Genomic DNA, 6861 nt, shown 5'->3' with positions numbered 1-6861 from the left:
TATATATATATATATATATATATCATGTTAAAATTAAATGTTACACTTTTTATAATTTTAAAATATAAATTATACAAATTTTAATATATTTTTCTATGGTTTGACTCTTAACAAGTGTCCCAATAACAATTAATACTTGTTATCATTTCCAATCAAATTAAATACATAACTAATCAAATCAAACATCAAACGCGTTATTTTCTACTATTACCGTCGTGTATTAAGTGTTTTGTACCTAGTCTATGGTCTATGCCACATTTCCAAACTTCTTATTGTTAAATAATCATACAACATGATGAAATCTACGTACTAATTATTGTTTGTTTGAAACACGTCTTGGCATCTTGAAAATTTTAAAATTGTAAACTTTTCACACTTCTAATTAAAACAATGTAACTTTGGTCAGGATTACAAAAAAATATGGATTATATCGAGTACCGAGTAATAATATTGTTTGCACCTTAATCAACCTTTGTATTTTTTAACTATTTTAATCAAATAAATTGTATTAATAATGAATTATTAGTATATTTTATTATTTATTTTGTTAGAGTTTTTATTATACTAAATTTTAAAACAAAATATAAAAACATGAGTTGAAGGTATTAACATTCAAGGAAAAAAAGGGTAATTTGGAGTTTACTTTTAAAAATATGGTATTTTGAAATTATTTTAAAGAATATGTAATAAAAATATTCCGCTGAATAAGTGCTTCTTTGTCTATACTATCCCAACAAGTCAGAATATGAAACATATTAACGCGGTTCACAATTTTAAAACATCCTCATGTTAATTAAGTAGTGATATTTTTTTAACTAATTAATTAATTAATTAAATAGTGGTATATTCGTAACTATTCTGTAAAAAGAATTATAGTGAAAGTATTGATGGAACGGAATGAATTGAAAGTGAGGGAGAGGTTGAAGAAAAGAAGATAAGAACAAGAGCAAAAGATTAAAGAAGAAAATAATAAGGCAATCTCAAAGAAAAAGAAAGAACATAGAAACAATTGTATTTTTCTTAAAAGAACAAAGAAAGAACTTGCAAGTACTATTTGACATTCTCTTTTAATTTTCTTAAAATAAATAAAAGAAATAATTGTATTTTCTAAATTATCAATTTTTCATTATAAAAATGTATTCTACACAAATAAAATCTAAATTTATTAATAGATATTTTAGACATAATAACATTAAATATAGTAGACTTAATTAAATTTTTTATATATTTTAAACTTCAAAATAAAATAAAATATTTTGTTGTAGTTTATTTTAGAAGCAAAACGTTAATGTGTTTTATTCATTATTTATCGTTTTTGTGCAACGTTGATTAATTTTATGTTTTATAATGGTGTTAATTTTGTTCATATTGACAAATCAATTTTAATTTATTAAAGATTCAATCAATAACTTATTTTGATAGCTATAGAATTGAACGCATCGATACTTTAACCACATTTATTTTATTATATTTGTAGATATTTTATTGTTTTATTTTATAAATTTTGGGTGTTTTATATTTATTTATTTTTTTAATTTTAATGATATTAAATTTATATTTTATTCAATATATACTATTAATTTGAATAAATATTCATAAAATAAATAAATAAATAAATGCACATATGTATAAATCAATTTCATTATAATTTTATGAATGATCTCTCACTTTCTCAATTTCATTTCTTACCTATACGTGTTGCTCACTTTAAAGAATAAAATAAATAGTATTAATTTTTTATTAAAAGAATTAATTTTTCTTTTATATATATATATATATATATATGAAGAATCATGTATTCATGTGTACTTATAACATTAACTTAAAAATACCATGCTATTCTTTTTTTCTTCTTCTTAAAATAATGTGTTATAATTCTCCGGTAAAAAAAAGTTTTACTCTAACTTGTTTGGTATTTTTATGATATTCAAGGTAAAATATTATTTTGGTTTTATAAAAATATTTTTTATGTTTTTAAGAAACTCTGTATACTTTTTTTTTTATATAGCAGAGATGATTTCCATGTCAACACTTATCTTCAAGATAAGTTTTTTTAAGTGGTGCAAACATCTATGTGTTAATCGATTAAAATTGGTCTACAATGATATTGCAGAACCCTTTTCTCAAATAATATTTATGTTCACATTTATTATTAATAGAATAAATGTTTTAAATTCATGTATAGTTAAATTTAAATTTATATTAGATTTTAAGTAATATTTTAATTTTTAATAATTGTATCCTCTTCAATAATTATTAATAAGTTGAATTTAAACTTTAATAGTTTCGTTTAATAATAAAAAGATATGTATTAAATCTAACATGTTACAAGTTCGTATTCAATGAATGTTAAGATCATATCTATCTTGAAATGAGACATCATCCTTCCATGATAATTTCTCATGATACACAAATACAATACTTTAATATTTTATAAAAAATAAAACATAATCCCATTATATTTTATATGATATTATATTAATATCTAATTTTATATTTCAATAACATAACTCTCTAATTTTAATAAAATAACTTTTGTACAATTTTAATAAACAATATATTTTATTTTTATTTATTTTTCTCATAGTCATTTTTTATTGCATAGTAATTGTATCTTTTCTCTCACTTTTTCATTTATTTTATTTTACACCAAACTACTAAATAATTATTTTGTCTTTTTTATTAATTTTTTCTTATTTTGTTTTATTTTTTCTATATTTTTCTTTCACGAAACATAGGGTACGTTTGAATGAGTGGGAGAATATACGAAAACCGCGTAAAGTGCATGTGCTTTCAAGTATTTTGTTCGGTGAAAGCCAGCGGTTTGATCTGACATGTAGAGCCTATCGAAGAGGACCAAATAAAGTGAAATAACTAACTGCACATTCATTTTTAAAACATTAATATAAAACACTATATGCGCTTTTAACTAATCAATTATATTATTGGTTTGGTCTAGAGGTATTATTAGATTGAACGGGTTGCATATTCGGTTTTCGTTAATGTTTATAGTCATATACAAATACTAATTTTTTTTATAAATTTTTTTAATATAAAAAATTACTTGTAAAAATAAATATTAAATTTTTATTACTAAAACAAATGGATATTAATTATTTATAGAATAAAATATAAAAAATTAATACAATATTTATATAGATCTATATTAAAATACAGAAATTAACAACAAGTTATTTAATTCATAAAAATAAATTTTAATTTAATGAATTATAAAAAATATATCAAAATTATTTAATTTGTGAATATATCATAAAAGCTCCCAAAAATAAATAAATAAATTACCTATGTGGAATGATTATACTTAGACCAAAAATGATATGTTTTTATGAGTTATAGAAAATGATAGTTAATCTCTTTTAATTTATATCTAATTAAAAAATATTTGCATCATGTAAACTCTCATTTATCCTTTTATTTTAAATAATTTATTTTATAAGATTTAAATTGAATTAATTAAACAATATTTAAGAGTAACTCTTTATTTTAGTGTCTGAACTTAATTTTGTCACATTGTCATTATTTTTTATATGTGTGAATATGATTCGACCGTCATATAACAGCATCATTAAATTCCTCAATACTACAGCTTATTATCAATTAAGTCTTTAAAAATGAATGAAAAAAGTCTATGAGAAAACACACTTAATTATATAATATCATTTATTTTTTATATGCATATGAATATTCTAATTACATCCAATTTTTTTTAAAGTTAATTTACTTTTGTTGTGATTTAAATAGAACTACTATTTATCAAACATTGTTTTTACAGAAAATTAATGTCTCTCAAACATCATCTATCATAATATTAGTTATAATATTTTTGCAATTGAATTTTTCGCTTCACTATATTTTTGGTCTTTTGATTAATATTGGAAAAAGTTCGCGCAAATCAAAAATAGTTAATGTTTGATATTAAGTTATAAAAAGTGACATTTCTTATTTTATAAGTTAATTTTATAAAAACGAATTAGGATCAATATAATATTATAATATTAGATCATTATAAGGGTGTAAGATGTTGAGTTCTTATTAATTAATTTTTAATCTTTAAGAGTCAATTGTTTTAATTGTTATATGTATAGAGGCTTACATTAATATAGGATATCTATAATTAGTAAATACTTATTTAATGATAGTTAACCAGTTAATAAATGATATTGAAGAACCACACAATTATGTTTCTATTCTATCAATCAATTAGAGTTTGTTGTTATTCAATTAGTATCGAATATAATTCAAAAATAATAGATGTCAATTATGCATTTTATTTTTTAGTAACTATGTAAATCACTTAACCTATCTATATAAAGAGGTCTCGGCGTCATAAAAATCTCAAATTTTCATATTGGTAAGTTCAAGTGTCTCGTAAATCCTTAAACATTCATAACTTTGTCTAATATTAAAAGATTTTAATTCTATTTGTTGTTGTGTGACCATTAATTCATAGAACTTCTAAACATATTCTTTTATAGTTGACAAAACAAAAAGACACAACCGATAAATTAACATCAACCTTCTATTTCTATATATCTTCATTGAAACATCATTTTAATTAGTTATTTGTATTTTATTTGAATGTTCATATGATGAGTAATAAGGGGTAATTATTTTTTTCAAGTCAACAATCCGCCATTGATTAATTAAGATACACAAGAGATTTTGACTCTAGATATATATTAAATAGATCGAATAGGTATATTAAATATGGATGTTTCATAATCGCGAGGTCTACACGTGTTTTAGACTTTCTCTTATGATGCGTGCCTTTTATTAAAATTAAAAAAAAAATTGATATTGTTATATTGTTTTATATTTTTTGTGATTATACTAATATGTGTTATTGAATTTTGTACGATGTGTGTGCTTATATGCTTGATGATGATGAATGATGATAATTTTGTGTTATGTGTGTGCCACATTCTGATATATTTTTTTATATAATAGTCAATTAGTCTTAGAGTTTAATCGATCAATCCATCGAAAAAGGGATAAATTGGTAATAACCAATCGAGTAGTGATAAAAGATAATTGATTAGTTTAAATTAAGATAGATAGAATATGAAAACTTCTTAATCGATTATAATGATGTCGTAATGATAAAATGCTTAAGTTAAGATGGCATTGCCGATTAGGAGGACTTAGAAATTGATTAGGATGATATTAAGAAGTGTAAAACTTCTAAGTTATGTATTGATTAGAATAGTAGTCAGTACTGAAAATTATAAATGAGGTAAGATAATCAATTTTAAACTTAGAGTTAATCAATTAAGTTATGCAAAAATGATAAATTCAAAATCAATTAGGTTATTCAATTTGTAATGCAGTAAAAGACACCAACGTTTGTTTTGCATTCTTTAAATCTTTCTAGCTCTACAATCGATAGGTGTTGGTCATCCCAAGTGTGAAATTGGATAACACTACACTTATTGTCCAAATTCCTAGCCCAATAAAACCTTTCTCATCGCACAATCCATTGTTTTATGAGTATTCGTTCAATTCAATAAATAAATTTTGATATTTCCTATCATAATTGAATATAAAGAAAAATATAGTATTCTCTCCGTTTTAAAATGAGTGTCACCTTTAATCATAACTTTCAATTATTATTATATACTCTATTTTTAAAATATTAATTTTACAGTACATTTATAATAATATAAAACAAATCAATAGTTAATAAGTATAATTTAGTAAAAATATATATTTTTTTTTATTATTATATTTTTTTAATATGTGTATAAAAATACATTTTGAGATAGAGAAAATATAATATTACTTTCTCCATTATTTTTATTTGTCAAATTCCACACAAAAATACTTATCATGTTAAAATTATATTTGAGTAAACAATATCATAAAATTATATAAATATATCAAGACAATAATTAAATTTTATTATTTATTTATTTTTTCTGATATTTAAAAAAAAAATACTATTTACTATTTATTAACTCGTTCTATTTATTTTTCCTCTCTTCAATAAAATATAAACTATTGTTTGCAAAATGAAATTTAAAAAGAAAAAGATAGATGAAATATAAATTAAATTAAAGTTAACTTTTTTGAAGTAATTTTTTTTGTAAATTTAATAATTTTAACTAAAGATTAATCAATATTAGTATCCTATTTTTTTTAACAAATACGAAGCTATCACAATTAAGACCGGACGAAGTAATTGCTTGCAAAAGTTTGCCGTATATAAGCTTCAATCTTTTGGTGCTACAAAGAAAGATAATTTCCTGTAAAAAAAACGAAACATAATTTTTTAATTTGAAATTTTTTTTTTGTGGACAATTTATTTATAATATTAAACAAAATGAAAAACAAAATCTCACTTTAAACTTTAATAAAATCTAAGGAATACCTAGACACGATCTAACATCACATAAGAAAAAACAATAAAAAACAATATTATTAGTCAACGAAATTAGTCAAAATAATTTTTTTATTCAAAATATTACTAGTTAAATAAGAAATCATGGTAGTAGTTAATAAACATAGTTACCAGAAAATAAAATATGAATTTATTTAAATTAAAAAAGTATCAATATCAAGATAAGTAATAACACTCGTTAAGAAAACTCAAAATTTGAATTCATTGATAGCACATCTCCAAACCATCCCTTTCATTCTTTTTCCAATCTCTCTCTTCCTCTCACCATCTATTATAATTATAATAAATGTATAAAAAAGTAACGAAAAAATTAACATGTACTTCAAAGGCATTAAATTAACAATTTAAATATAAAAAAATTAATCTTTAAATTTATATTTTCACCCATTAAAAATACAATAATAATATTTTATAATAAAAAAAATTATTCTTGATATCTTAAC

This window comes from Cicer arietinum, chromosome 1 (genome assembly GCF_000331145.2).
Source record: "Cicer arietinum cultivar CDC Frontier isolate Library 1 chromosome 1, Cicar.CDCFrontier_v2.0, whole genome shotgun sequence".
Lineage (NCBI taxonomy): Eukaryota > Viridiplantae > Streptophyta > Magnoliopsida > Fabales > Fabaceae > Cicer > Cicer arietinum.
The sequence above is the reverse complement of the archived record's forward strand: the minus strand, read 5'-3'. Positions refer to the sequence as shown.